Source organism: Myxine glutinosa, chromosome 5 (genome assembly GCF_964187855.1).
Source record: "Myxine glutinosa chromosome 5, kmMyxGlut1.1, whole genome shotgun sequence".
Taxonomy (NCBI): domain Eukaryota; kingdom Metazoa; phylum Chordata; class Myxini; order Myxiniformes; family Myxinidae; genus Myxine; species Myxine glutinosa.
Window position 1 is genome coordinate 188,953,014 of NC_136265.1, and position 16,213 is coordinate 188,969,226.

Consider the following 16,213-nt stretch of genomic DNA (forward strand, 5'->3'; position numbering starts at 1 on the left):
GCACTTCACTCGTGCTGCGACAATGTCTCTTTCTCACTGCTCAATCACCACGCTCTCAAACCACGAACTCGGGCATGAACCAACTCTCAAGCTCTGTCTCGTTCTCACTCTGGTCGATTCTCCTCAGCTCTCTCACTGATTCTGACCGATTCTGACTCACTCACAACGCTCTCTGGGGCACTCTGGACAGACTCCCCACTGATTCTCACTGATTCTGATGCGGGGGGCTCGGGGCAGGGTCTTATATGGTCCCTCCCCAGCCTTGCCCGAATGTTCCAAGCCCCTCCTCTCGCTGCCATTGTGAGCCACTCCCCTTGAGCTCCGATTGGCTGCGCACTGCTTACTGGCCACTCCCCTGCAGCTCCTCCCTTCGGCCTTGCCAGACTTGTTCCAGGCCTAACACCTGGCATTCCAGCCCAAATAACACCCAACTCACTGGCCTGCTCAACGCAAACTAACACAGGAAAGGAGACTACGCTTACATTTACTAAGAAATAACTGAACTAAAGTGAGGCTACATGTTGTGGTGCAACTATCTACGAGGGGGGGGGGGGGGTCATTCTTATTCCCACAACCACAACACTACCCCCCTCTCTCACCAGACTCGTCCCGAGTCGACCAACAATGGAATGACCGATAGAGCCTGGCATGCAAACTTAACCTTACTTTTAAATGTGACAAATAGGTGTAATCCCTCTAGCAATTATTCTAACCCATGTGTGCGACATTTCTAACACTAGATATGTCCCCCCTTTTGCGTTGAGCAGCTACTCTAACAGATTCACACCCACAACTACCCGAGTATTTCCGGAATTTCAAACTACACACATAGCCGGTGGGCACATTCTTATATTTACAATACACGGAACTTAAACTTATTTACAATTCTATGACCCAGGACCTGCACTTTGGAAAATAACATTTGGAGGGGAGAGAAACAACCTCATATGGCACTTGCTGCTTGCATCTTGCATCTTCTGTGTGCGGCTAACATAACCGGCTGGCCCTGACCGGCATACAGGCCATATGAAGCATCAGGGCCATCTAATCTTCCACATCTTCTTCATACCTGGCATACGATAGTAAACAATGCACACACTTTCTTTTTATTGGCCAGCAGGGCCACTCTCCTGTGGTCCAACTGCGTGGCATCAGTGCCACTCAACAAGTGGTCCAAAGGTGCAAGATGATTTTGCAGCAGGATGCTGCACAGCAGAGGTGCAAGGCTACCAGGCTTGTGGTCCATAAGTGTGACAAGGGTGCAGCAAAATGGGTTTGGCAGCAAAGTGCTGCACAGGTCGGCTGCACAGATGTAGCAAGGGTGCAGCATGGATGCTGCACAGGTGTAGCAAGGACATGACAGCAAGGTGCTGCACTGTTAGGCTGCCCAGGTGCGACACGGCAGAATGGATGCTGCACAGTTCGGCCTCAAAAATGGTCCTGGGGTGGGGAGGGAAGACAAGGCACAACAAGCAAAACGGAAAGGACACAGTGGCAGATGCAAAACAAGCTGAACAGGCACCACCATGCCTGGTGCGGTGCGAGGGACGCGGAAGAGCGAGCAGAGCAAACTCGTCCCTAACCGTCTGTACCCTCCACCGTTGGCTACACTACCCTAGCCCCCCTTGTATTTACAATCCGTGTCTACGTCTTGTCTCCCATACCCCCCTCTAACTCTGAATCCATCTCCAAATCCCTCCCAGGAAGGAAGGGATGGAACAAAACAATGTCTCATCCACGTCATGATGCGTCTTACCACTCAAACAGTTTACAGAGCCTCGGTGTGGAGCTCGTCCTCCTTGGTGACTGGCTGTGTATGGTGCGAAGGGATTTTCCTACATCCTAACTACTCTAATAACATTACTCATTTAAACTGCCCGGGGTCGTACCCTGCCAATTGGCCTTTTTAAACGATGTGGTTCTAAAACCCGAATTCCCATTGCCCACACTGTGATGCCCTCCGAATTTGGGTCTCACTCCCACAAATTTTCACACTATGCCCTCGCACAATTTCGGGGCTGGGTCGCGTGGCTCTACCAGCAGGCCTACTTACCTGCGCACCTCCACCACTGAAGCCGCCTCCCGAGCTTGTCTGCTCCCGCGACTACACTAACTGGGGAAGGCCCTCCCTGGCACTTACCCCCTCTATGCCCACCTTGGCATCGGGCAACCCGGGTCCTCTCCTGGGATCCTCGGGCCCCACTCACAACTAACCTAACCGGCTCCCAGAGCCTACCTGCGGCCTCACCTGGCCGACAAACTACCAGTGGCGGGGTGCCCCAATAACCATACTCACCAATTAAGCCACACGCCCAGCCATTCCACAGACTCATGCACCCTACAAAGCACTTCTTTCCACTACCCGCACCACAGGTGTCAATATCCATGCAATTTGCCTATGCCCTCTACCTGGCTTTACACTGCCCACCCCGGGCTTTCGTGAATGGGTTCCACTTCCCCCCATTCAATCCTTCGCACCATGCATTCCACACCAAGCATTCCACACCAACTACTTTCACACCATTTATTTCTCAAACCTTTTGTGCTCACACACCAATTACCTCGCACACCATTTATTTCCATACACCTCAACACAACTCCATTTATTTTCCACACACAAATCCTCACTCACACAGCATCATCTATCTACCTAATTTCCCTAAAACTCGTGCTTCCCTCGTCGTCCCTTTAAACTAAGCACACCCTTTTCTTCAACATCCACCTAAACTCTCTACGTCCCCTCTACAGGTCAGGTGTCACTACTTAAATCTCAGTCTCTACTGTCTTCTAATTCCCTACCATTATCCTAGCCCTCCCTCGCCTAGCTTCGATGCCCCATGGAGGCAACCATTGCTGGCACCTCCATGTGCCTATCACTGCCATCCCCCTAAACTAATGCTCATGGGCCCCCTCGTGGGAGGAATGGTGACACTACCATTCCCCCACGTGGGGTACACTACTCCCCCCAGTCCTCTACACTACGACCAGCCCCTCCATGTGGAGGTACGTTGTCACGGCTCAGCCTCGAAGGGCCGAGCGATCCATGCGGGTGGTTGGTCGCCTGTATGGGTTGTCTGTCCGGCATTTTCGATCCAAGGGGGGCGGGATTGATGGGTCCAGGTGCAGGGCTCCATCCCTGCACGAGTGCACGGGGTCTCGTGGTCCCACGCATGATGACCCAACCGACCGCGGTCAGGGCACCTCACCGGATAAGGTGCATGGCTCTGATAATCCACACCTCCCCTTGAAGCCGGCCGATCGCCCTTGCCGCCATACGACACCAACCATACAGTGCGGGGGCCGGAGGCACAAATCGTGCATGCCGGTCCTTGGGAGACCGATGCAGCACCGATCCCCTCCGGTCCCTGCAGCACACAACTCACCGGGGGCTCACGTACGCTACCAGTCCCACGACGCACTACCCCGGTCGGTGTCGATGCTTGAGCCGCATCCTCACCACGCGCGACCCAATCCACACTCGCACACTCAGGCGCACACGCGCCCCTCACACTCTCCGCTATCGCACACTCCGGTGCACACGCTTCCCACACACACTCTGGTGTTCATTCTTTCTCACTCTCCAGTGCACACTCTTCCCGCACACACTCCGGTGTGCATTCTTCTTCACTCTCCAGTGCACACTTTTCCCGTACACACTCTTCCTGTACATACTCCGGTGTGCACTCCTCCACACACTCTGCCATCGCACACTCTGGTGCACACTCCTCCCACACACACTCCGGTGTGCATTCTCGCTCACACTCTGGTGCACACTTTTCCTCCACACACTCCGGTGTGCATTCTCCCTTTACACACTCCGTACCACTCTCTCGCTCCACGCACTCACTCATACACCGCACAATGGGCCCATCACGAACGCCCGGGTCTCGCCTCTCTCCCAAGCGTGCCGAGCACCCGTTCGTGCCAAACACATTCGCGCCATTATTTCTCACCTTGGGGCCCTCCTTCTCCACCAGCACCTGCAAACTTTTTATTGGGTTAGCAAGCACGGCATCACGGTGCAAACACGAACTTTGTACATGTTCCATCACCTCCTCCTGTGATTTACTCTGTTTTTTTCTGTCTCTTCAGCCCCCGTCTTTTCTTCTAACATGACGATCGTCGGCGCCCCTAAAATTTCTTTTTCCAATTCAGCCTTCGCCGGCGCCCCCAAAATTTACTTTGGGAAACAGGGGGAATTTGATTAACTTTGGGAAACAGGGGGAATTTGATGAACTTTGGGAAACAGGGGGAATTTGATGAACTTTGGGAAACAGGGGGAATTTGATGAACTTTGGGAAACGGGGGGAATTTGATTTACTTTGAGAAACGGGGGGAATTTGATTTACTTTGAGAAACGGGGGGAATTTGATGAACTTTGGGAAACAGAGGGAATTTGATTAACTTTGGGAAACAGGGGGAATTTGATTAACTTTGGGAAACAGGGGGAATTTGATTAACTTTGGGAAACAGGGGGAATTTGATTAACTTTGGGAAACAGGGGGAATTTGATTAACTTTGGGAAACAGGGGGAATTTGATTAACTTTGGGAAACAGGGGGAATTTGATTAACTTTGGGAAACAGGGGGAATTTGATTAACTTTGGGAAACAGGAGGAATTTGATTAACTTTGGGAAACAGGGGGAATTTAATTAACTTTGGGAAACAGGGGGAATTTGATTAACTTTGGGAAACAGGGGGAATTTGATTAACTTTGGGAAACAGGGGGAATTTGATTTACTTTGGGAAACAGGGGGAATTTGATTCACTTTGGGAAACAGGGGGAATTTGATTAACTTTGGGAAACAGGAGGAATTTGATTAACTTTGGGAAACAGGGGGAATTTGATTAACTTTGATAAACAGGGGGAATTTGATTAACTTTGGGAAACAGGGGGAATTTGATTAACTTTGGGAAACAGGGGGAATTTGATTAACTTTGGGAAACAGGGGGAATTTGATTAACTTTGGGAAACAGGGGGAATTTGATTAACTTTGATAAACAGGGGGAATTTGATTAACTTTGGGAAACAGGGGGAATTTGATTAACTTTGGGAAACAGGGGGAATTTGATTAACTTTGGGAAACAGGGGGAATTTGATTAACTTTGGGAAACAGAGGGAATTTGATTAACTTTGGGAAACAGGGGGAATTTGATTAACTTTGGGAAACAGGGGGAATTTGATTAACTTTGGGAAACAGGGGGAATTTGATTAACTTTGGGAAACAGGGGGAATTTGATTAACTTTGGGAAACAGGGGGAATTTGATTAACTTTGGGAAACAGGGGGAATTTGATTAACTTTGGGAAACAGGGGGAATTTGATTAACTTTGGGAAACAGGAGGAATTTGATTAACTTTGGGAAACAGGGGGAATTTAATTAACTTTGGGAAACAGGGGGAATTTGATTAACTTTGGGAAACAGGGGGAATTTGATTAACTTTGGGAAACAGGGGGAATTTGATTTACTTTGGGAAACAGGGGGAATTTGATTAACTTTGGGAAACAGGGGGAATTTGATTAACTTTGATAAACAGGGGGAATTTGATTAACTTTGGGAAACAGGGGGAATTTGATTAACTTTGATAAACAGGGGGAATTTGATTAACTTTGGGAAACAGGGGGAATTTGATTAACTTTGGGAAACAGGGGGAATTTGATTAACTTTGGGAAACAGGGGGAATTTGATTAACTTTGGGAAACAGGAGGAATTTGATGAACTTTGGGAAACAGGGGGAATTTGATTAACTTTGGGAAACAGGGGGAATTTGATGAACTTTGGGAAACAGGAGGAATTTGATTAACTTTGGGAAACAGGGGGAATTTGATGAACTTTGGGAAACAGGAGGAATTTGATTAACTTTGGGAAACAGGGGGAATTTGATTAACTTTGGGAAACAGGAGGAATTTGATTAACTTTGGGAAACAGGGGGAATTTGATTAACTTTGGGAAACAGGGGGAATTTGATTAACTTTGGGAAACATGGGGAATTTGATTTACTTTGGGAAACAGGGGGAATTTGATTAACTTTGGGAAACAGGGGGAATTTGATTAACTTTGATAAACAGGGGGAATTTGATTAACTTTGGGAAACAGGGGGAATTTGATTAACTTTGGGAAACAGGGGGAATTTGATTAACTTTGGGAAACAAGGGGAATTTGATTAACTTTGGGAAACAGGGGGAATTTGATTAACTTTGGGAAACAGGGGGAATTTGATTAACTTTGGGAAACAGGGGGAATTTGATGAACTTGGGGAAACAGGGGGAATTTGATTAACTTTGGGAAACAGGGGGAATTTGATGAACTTTGGGAAACAGGAGGAATTTGATGAACTTTGGGAAACAGGAGGAATTTGATGAACTTTGGGAAACAGGGGGAATTTGATTAACTTTGGGAAACAGGGGGAATTTGATTAACTTTGGGAAACAGGAGGAATTTGATGAACTTTGGGAAACAGGGGGAATTTGATTAACTTTGGGAAACAGGGGGAATTTGATGAACTTTGGGAAACAGGGGGAATTTGATTAACTTTGGGAAACAGGGGGAATTTGATTAACTTTGGGAAACAGGGGGAATTTGATGAACTTTGGGAAACAGGGGGAATTTGATTAACTTTGGGAAACAGGGGGAATTTGATGAACTTTGGGAAACAGGGGGAATTTGATTAACTTTGGGAAACAGGAGGAATTTGATTAACTTTGGGAAACAGGGGGAATTTGATTAACTTTGGGAAACAGGGGGAATTTGATTAACTTTGGGAAACAGGGGGAATTTGATTAACTTTGGGAAACAGGAGGAATTTGATTAACTTTGGGAAACAGGGGGAATTTGATTAACTTTGGGAAACAGGGGGAATTTGATTAACTTTGGGAAACATGGGGAATTTGATTTACTTTGGGAAACAGGGGGAATTTGATTAACTTTGGGAAACAGGGGGAATTTGATTAACTTTCATAAACAGGGGGAATTTGATTAACTTTGGGAAACAGGGGGAATTTGATTAACTTTGAGAAACAGGGGGAATTTGATTTACTTTGGGAAACAGGGGGAATTTGATTAACTTTGGGAAACAGGGGGAATTTGATTAACTTTGGGAAACAGGGGGAATTTGATTAACTTTGGGAAACAGGAGGAATTTGATTAACTTTGGGAAACAGGGGGAATTTGATTAACATTGGGAAACAGGGGGAATTTGATTAACTTTGGGAAACAGGAGGAATTTGATTAACTTTGGGAAACAGGGGGAATTTGATTAACTTTGGGAAACAGGGGGAATTTGATTAACTTTGGGAAACAGGGGGAATTTGATTAACTTTGGGAAACAGGAGGAATTTGATTAACTTTGGGAAACAGGAGGAATTTGATTAACTTTGGGAAACAGGGGGAATTTGATTAACTTTGGGAAACAGGGGGAATTTGATTAACTTTGGGAAACAGGGGGAATTTGATTAACTTTGGGAAACAGGGGGAATTTGATTAACTTTGGGAAACAGGGGGAATTTGATTAACTTTGGGAAACAGGGGGAATTTGATTAACTTTGGGAAACAGGGGGAATTTGATTAACTTTGGGAAACAGGGGGAATTTGATTAACTTTGGGAAACAGGGGGAATTTGATTTACTTTGGGAAACAGGGGGAATTTGATTAACTTTGGGAAACAGGGGGAATTTGATTAACTTTGGGAAACAGGGGGAATTTGATTAACTTTGGGAAACAGGGGGAATTTGATTAACTTTGGGAAACAGGGGGAATTTGATTAACTTTGGGAAACAGGAGGAATTTGATTAACTTTGGGAAACAGGAGGAATTTGATTAACTTTGGGAAACAGGGGGAATATGATTAACTTTGGGAAACAGGGGGAATTTGATTTACTTTGGGAAACAGGGGGAATTTGATTTACTTTGGGAAACAGGGGGAATTTGATTTACTTTGAGAAACAGGGGGAATTTGATTAACTTTGGGAAACAGGGGGAATTTGATTTACTTTGGGAAACAGGGGGAATTTGATTAACTTTGGGAAACAGGGGGAATTTGATTTACTTTGGGAAACAGGGGGAATTTGATTTACTTTGAGAAACAGGGGGAATTTGATTAACTTTGGGAAACAGGGAAAATTTGATTAACTTTGGGAAACAGGGGGAATTTGATTTACTTTGGGAAACAGGGGGAATTTGATTAACTTTGGGAAACAGGGGGAATTTGATTTACTTTGGGAAACAGGGGGAATTTGATGAACTTTGGGAAACAGGGGGAATTTGATTAACTTTGGGAAACAGGAGGAATTTGATTAACTTTGGGAAACAGGGGGAATTTGATTAACTTTGGGAAACAGGGGGAATTTGATTAACTTTGGGAAACAGGGGGAATTTGATTAACTTTGGGAAACAGGAGGAATTTGATTAACTTTGGGAAACAGGAGGAATTTGATTAACTTTGGGAAACAGGGGGAATTTGATTAACTTTGGGAAACAGGGGGAATTTGATTAACTTTGGGAAACAGGGGGAATTTGATTAACTTTGGGAAACAGGGGGAATTTGATTAACTTTGGGAAACAGGGGGAATTTGATTAACTTTGGGAAACAGGAGGAATTTGATTAACTTTGGGAAACAGGAGGAATTTGATTAACTTTGGGAAACAGGGGGAATATGATTAACTTTGGGAAACAGGGGGAATTTGATTTACTTTGGGAAACAGGGGGAATTTGATTTACTTTGGGAAACAGGGGGAATTTGATTTACTTTGAGAAACAGGGGGAATTTGATTAACTTTGGGAAACAGGGGGAATTTGATTTACTTTGGGAAACAGGGGGAATTTGATTAACTTTGGGAAACAGGGGGAATTTGATTTACTTTGGGAAACAGGGGGAATTTGATTTACTTTGAGAAACAGGGGGAATTTGATTAACTTTGGGAAACAGGGGGAATTTGATTTACTTTGGGAAACAGGAGGAATTTGATTTACTTTGGGAAACAGGGGGAATTTGATTAACTTTGGGAAACAGGGAAAATTTGATTAACTTTGGGAAACAGGGGGAATTTGATTTACTTTGGGAAACAGGGGGAATTTGATTAACTTTGGGAAACAGGGGGAATTTGATTTACTTTGGGAAACAGGGGGAATTTGATGAACTTTGGGAAACAGGGGGAATTTGATTAACTTTGGGAAACAGGGGGAATTTGATTTACTTTGGGAAACAGGGGGAATTTGATTTACTTTGGGAAACAGGGGGAATTTGATTTACTTTGGGAAACAGGGGGAATTTGATTTACTTTGGGAAACAGGGGGAATTTGATTTACTTTGGGAAACAGGGGGAATTTGATTTACTTTGGGAAACAGGGGGAATTTGATTAACTTTGGGAAACAGGAGGAATTTGATGAACTTTGGGAAACGGGGAATTTGATTAACTTTGGGAAACAGGGGGAATTTGATTTACTTTGGGAAACAGGAGGAATTTGATTTACTTTGGGAAACAGGGGGAATTTGATTAACTTTGGGAAACAGGGGGAATTTGATTAACTTTGGGAAACAGGGGGAATTTGATTTACTTTGGGAAACAGGGGGGAATTTGATTAACTTTGGGAAACAGGGGGAATTTGATTAACTTTGGGAAACAGGGGGAATTTGATTTACTTTGGGAAACAGGGGGAATTTGATTAACTTTGGGAAACAGGGGGAATTTGATTAACTTTGGGAAACAGGGGGAATTTGATTTACTTTGGGAAACAGGGGGAATTTGATTTACTTTGGGAAACAGGGGGAATTTGATTTACTTTGGGAAACAGGGGGAATTTGATTAACTTTGGGAAACAGGGGGAATTTGATTAACTTTGGGAAACAGGGGGAATTTGATTAACTTTGGGAAACAGGGGGAATTTGATTTACTTTGGGAAACAGGGGGAATTTGATTAACTTTGGGAAACAGGGGGAATTTGATTAACTTTGGGAAACAGGGGGAATTTGATTTACTTTGGGAAACAGGAGGAATTTGATTTACTTTGGGAAACAGGGGGAATTTGATTAACTTTGGGAAACAGGGGGAATTTGATTAACTTTGGGAAACAGGGGGAATTTGATTTACTTTGGGAAACAGGGGGAATTTGATTTACTTTGGGAAACAGGGGGAATTTGATTAACTTTGGGAAACAGGGGGAATTTGATTAACTTTGGGAAACAGGAGGAATTTGATGAACTTTGGGAAACGGGGAATTTGATTAACTTTGGGAAACAGGGGGAATTTGATTTACTTTGGGAAACAGGAGGAATTTGATTAACTTTGGGAAACAGGGGGAATTTGATTAACTTTGGGAAACAGGGGGAATTTGATTTACTTTGGGAAACAGGGGGAATTTGATTTACTTTGGGAAACAGGGGGAATTTGATTTACTTTGGGAAACAGGGGGAATTTGATTTACTTTGGGAAACAGGGGGAATTTGATTTACTTTGGGAAACAGGGGGAATTTGATTTACTTTGGGAAACAGGGGGAATTTGATTTACTTTGGGAAACAGGGGGAATTTGATTTACTTTGAGAAACAGGGGGAATTTGATTTACTTTGAGAAACAGGGGCAATTTGATTTACTTTGGGAAACAGGGGGAATTTGATTAACTTTGGGAAACAGGGGGAATTTGATTAACTTTGGGAAACAGGAGGAATTTGATTAACTTTGGGAAACAGGAGGAATTTGATTAACTTTGGGAAACAGGGGGAATTTGATTAACTTTGGGAAACAGGGGGAATTTGATTAACTTTGGGAAACAGGAGGAATTTGATTAACTTTGGGAAACAGGAGGAATTTGATTAACTTTGGGAAACAGGGGGAATTTGATTAACTTTGAGAAACAGGGGGAATTTGATTTACTTTGGGAAACAGGGGGAATTTGATTTACTTTGGGAAACAGGGGGAATTTGATTTACTTTGGGAAACAGGGGGAATTTGATTTACTTTGGGAAACAGGGGGAATTTGATTTACTTTGGGAAACAGGGGGAATTTGATTTACTTTGGGAAACAGGGGGAATTTGATTTACTTTGGGAAACAGGGGGAATTTGATTTACTTTGGGAAACAGGGGGAATTTGATTAACTTTGAGAAACAGGGGGAATTTGATTAACTTTGAGAAACAGGGGGAATTTGATTAACTTTGGGAAACAGGGGGAATTTGATTAACTTTGAGAAACAGGGGGAATTTGATTTACTTTGGGAAACAGGGGGAATTTGATTAACTTTGAGAAACAGGGGGAATTTGATTAACTTTGAGAAACAGGGGGAATTTGATTTACTTTGGGAAACAGGGGGAATTTGATTTACTTTGGGAAACAGGGGGAATTTGATTTACTTTGGGAAACAGGGGGAATTTGATTTACTTTGGGAAACAGGGGGAATTTGATTTACTTTGGGAAACAGGGGGAATTTGATTTACTTTGGGAAACAGGGGGAATTTGATTAACTGTGAGAAACAGGGGGAATTTGATTAACTTTGAGAAACAGGGGGAATTTGATTTACTTTGGGAAACAGGGGGAATTTGATTTACTTTGGGAAACAGGGGGAATTTGATTTACTTTGGGAAACAGGGGGAATTTGATTTACTTTGGGAAACAGGGGGAATTTGAATAACTTTGGGAAACAGGGGGAATTTGATTTACTTTGGGAAACAGGGGGAATTTGATTAACTTTGAGAAACAGGGGGAATTTGATTTACTTTGGGAAACAGGGGGAATTTGATTAACTTTGGGAAACAGGGGGAATTTGATTAACTTTGGGAAACAGGGGGAATTTGATTAACTTTGGGAAACAGGAGGAATTTGATTAACTTTGGGAAACAGGGGGAATTTGATTAACTTTGGGAAACAGGGGGAATTTGATTAACTTTGGGAAACAGGAGGAATTTGATTAACTTTGGGAAACAGGGGGAATTTGATTAACTTTGGGAAACAGGGGGAATTTGATTAACTTTGGGAAACAGGGGGAATTTGATTAACTTTGGGAAACAGGAGGAATTTGATTAACTTTGGGAAACAGGAGGAATTTGATTAACTTTGGGAAACAGGGGGAATTTGATTAACTTTGGGAAACAGGGGGAATTTGATTAACTTTGGGAAACAGGGGGAATTTGATTAACTTTGGGAAACAGGGGGAATTTGATTAACTTTGGGAAACAGGGGGAATTTGATTAACTTTGGGAAACAGGAGGAATTTGATTAACTTTGGGAAACAGGAGGAATTTGATTAACTTTGGGAAACAGGGGGAATTTGATTAACTTTGGGAAACAGGGGGAATTTGATTAACTTTGGGAAACAGGAGGAATTTGATTAACTTTGGGAAACAGGAGGAATTTGATTAACTTTGGGAAACAGGGGGAATTTGATTAACTTTGAGAAACAGGGGCAATTTGATTTACTTTGGGAAACAGGGGCAATTTGATTAACTTTGGGAAACAGGAGGAATTTGATTAACTTTGGGAAACAGGGGCAATTTGATTTACTTTGGGAAACAGGGGGAATTTGATTAACTTTGGGAAACAGGGGGAATTTGATTAACTTTGGGAAACAGGGGGAATTTGATTAACTTTGGGAAACAGGGGGAATTTGATTAACTTTGGGAAACAGGAGGAATTTGATTAACTTTGGGAAACAGGAGGAATTTGATTAACTTTGGGAAACAGGGGGAATTTGATTAACTTTGGGAAACAGGGGGAATTTGATTAACTTTGGGAAACAGGAGGAATTTGATTAACTTTGGGAAACAGGAGGAATTTGATTAACTTTGGGAAACAGGGGGAATTTGATTAACTTTGAGAAACAGGGGCAATTTGATTTACTTTGGGAAACAGGGGGAATTTGATTAACTTTGAGAAACAGGGGGAATTTGATTTACTTTGGGAAACAGGGGGAATTTGATTTACTTTGGGAAACAGGGGGAATTTGATTTACTTTGGGAAACAGGGGGAATTTGATTTACTTTGGGAAACAGGGGGAATTTGATTTACTTTGGGAAACAGGGGGAATTTGATTTACTTTGGGAAACAGGGGGAATTTGATTTACTTTGGGAAACAGGGGGAATTTGATTTACTTTGGGAAACAGGGGGAATTTGATTAACTTTGAGAAACAGGGGGAATTTGATTAACTTTGGGAAACAGGGGGAATTTGATTAACTTTGGGAAACAGGGGGAATTTGATTTACTTTGGGAAACAGGGGGAATTTGATTTACTTTGGGAAACAGGGGGAATTTGATTAACTTTGAGAAACAGGGGGAATTTGATTAACTTTGGGAAACAGGGGGAATTTGATTAACTTTGAGAAACAGGGGGAATTTGATTAACTTTGGGAAACAGGGGGAATTTGATTAACTTTGAGAAACAGGGGGAATTTGATTTACTTTGGGAAACAGGGGGAATTTGATTAACTTTGAGAAACAGGGGGAATTTGATTAACTTTGAGAAACAGGGGGAATTTGATTTACTTTGGGAAACAGGGGGAATTTGATTTACTTTGGGAAACAGGGGGAATTTGATTTACTTTGGGAAACAGGGGGAATTTGATTTACTTTGGGAAACAGGGGGAATTTGATTAACTTTGAGAAACAGGGGGAATTTGATTAACTTTGAGAAACAGGGGGAATTTGATTTACTTTGGGAAACAGGGGGAATTTGATTAACTTTGAGAAACAGGGGGAATTTGATTAACTTTGAGAAACAGGGGGAATTTGATTTACTTTGGGAAACAGGGGGAATTTGATTAACTTTGGGAAACAGGGGGAATTTGATTAACTTTGGGAAACAGGGGGAATTTGATTTACTTGGGAAACAGGGGGAATTTAATTTACTTTGGGAAACAGGGGGAATTTGATTTACTTTGGGAAACAGGGGGAATTTGATTTACTTTGGGAAACAGGGGGAATTTGATTTACTTTGGGAAACAGGGGGAATTTGGAATAACTTTGGGAAACAGGGGGAATTTGATTTACTTTGGGAAACAGGGGGAATTTGATTAACTTTGGGAAACAGGGGGAATTTGATTAACTTTGGGAAACAGGGGGAATTTGATTAACTTTGGGAAACAGGGGGAATTTGATTAACTTTGGGAAACAGGAGGAATTTGATAACTTTGGGAAACAGGAGGAATTTGATTAACTTTGGGAAACAGGGGGAATTTGATTAACTTTGGGAAACAGGGGGAATTTGATTAACTTTGGGAAACAGGAGGAATTTGATTAACTTTGGGAAACAGGAGGAATTTGATTAACTTTGGGAAACAGGGGGAATTTGGATTAACTTTGAGAAACAGGGGGAATTTGATTAACTTTGAGAAACAGGGGGAATTTGATTTACTTTGGGAAACAGGGGGGAATTTGATTTACTTTGGGAAACAGGGGGAATTTGATTAACTTTGGGAAACAGGGGGAATTTGATTTACTTTGGGAAACAGGGGGAATTTGATTTACTTTGGGAAACAGGGGGAATTTGATTTACTTTGGGAAACAGGGGGAATTTGATTTACTTTGGGAAACAGGGGGAATTTGATTTACTTTGGGAAACAGGGGGGAATTTGATTTACTTTGGGAAACAGGGGAATTTGATTTACTTTGGGAAACAGGGGGAATTTGATTAACTTTGAGAAACAGGGGGAATTTGATTAACTTTGGGAAACAGGGGGAATTGATTAACTTTGGGAAACAGGGGGAATTTGATTTACTTTGGGAAACAGGGGGAATTTGATTTACTTTGGGAAACAGGGGGAATTTGATTAACTTTGAGAAACAGGGGGAATTTGATTAACTTTGGGAAACAGGGGGAATTTGATTAACTTTGAGAAACAGGGGGAATTTGATTAACTTTGGGAAACAGGGGGAATTTGATTAACTTTGAGAAACAGGGGCAATTTGATTTACTTTGGGAAACAGGGGGAATTTGATTAACTTTGAGAAACAGGGGCAATTTGATTTACTTTGGGAAACAGGGGGAATTTGATTAACTTTGAGAAACAGGGGGCATTTGATTTACTTTGAGAAACAGGGGGAATTTGATTTACTTTGGGAAACAGGGGGAATTTGATTTACTTTGGGAAACAGGGGGAATTTGATTAACTTTGAGAAACAGGGGGAATTTGATTTACTTTGGGAAACAGGGGGAATTTGATTAACTTTGGGAAACAGGGGAATTTGATTTACTTTGGGAAACAGGGGGAATTTGATTTACTTTGGAAACAGGGGGAATTTGATTTACTTTGGGAAACAGGGGGAATTTGATTTACTTTGGGAAACAGGGGGAATTTGATTTACTTTGGGAAACAGGGGGGAATTGATTAACTTTGAGAAACAGGGGGAATTTGATTAACTTTGGGAAACAGGGGGAATTTGATTAACTTTGGGAAACAGGGGGAATTTGATTTACTTTGGGAAACAGGGGGAATTTGATTTACTTTGGGAACAGGGGGAATTTGATTAACTTTGAGAAACAGGGGGAATTTGATTAACTTTGGGAAACAGGGGGAATTTGATTAACTTTGAGAAACAGGGGGAATTTGATTAACTTTGGAAACAGGGGGAATTTGATTAACTTTGAGAAACAGGGGGAATTTGATTTACTTTGGGAAACAGGGGGAATTTGATTAACTTTGAGAAACAGGGGGAATTTGATTAACTTTGAGAAACAGGGGGAATTTGATTTACTTTGGGAAACAGGGGGAATTTGATTTACTTTGGGAAACAGGGGGAATTTGATTACTTTGGGGAAACAGGGGGAATTTGATTTACTTTGGGAAACAGGGGAATTTGATTAACTTTGAGAAACAGGGGGAATTTGATTAACTTTGAGAAACAGGGGGAATTTGATTTACTTTGGGAAACAGGGGGAATTTGATTAACTTTGAGAAACAGGGGGAATTTGATTAACTTTGAGAAACAGGGGGAATTTGATTTACTTTGGGAAACAGGGGGAATTTAATTTACTTTGGGAAACAGGGGGAATTTGATTTACTTTGGGAAACAGGGGGAATTTGATTTACTTTGGGAAACAGGGGGAATTTGAATAACTTTGGGAAACAGGGGGAATTTGATTTACTTTGGGAAACAGGGGAATTTGATTAACTTTGAGAAACAGGGGGAATTTGATTTACTTTGGGAAACAGGGGGAATTTGATTAACTTTGGGAAACAGGGGGAATTTGATTAACTTTGGGAAACAGGGGGAATTTGATTAACT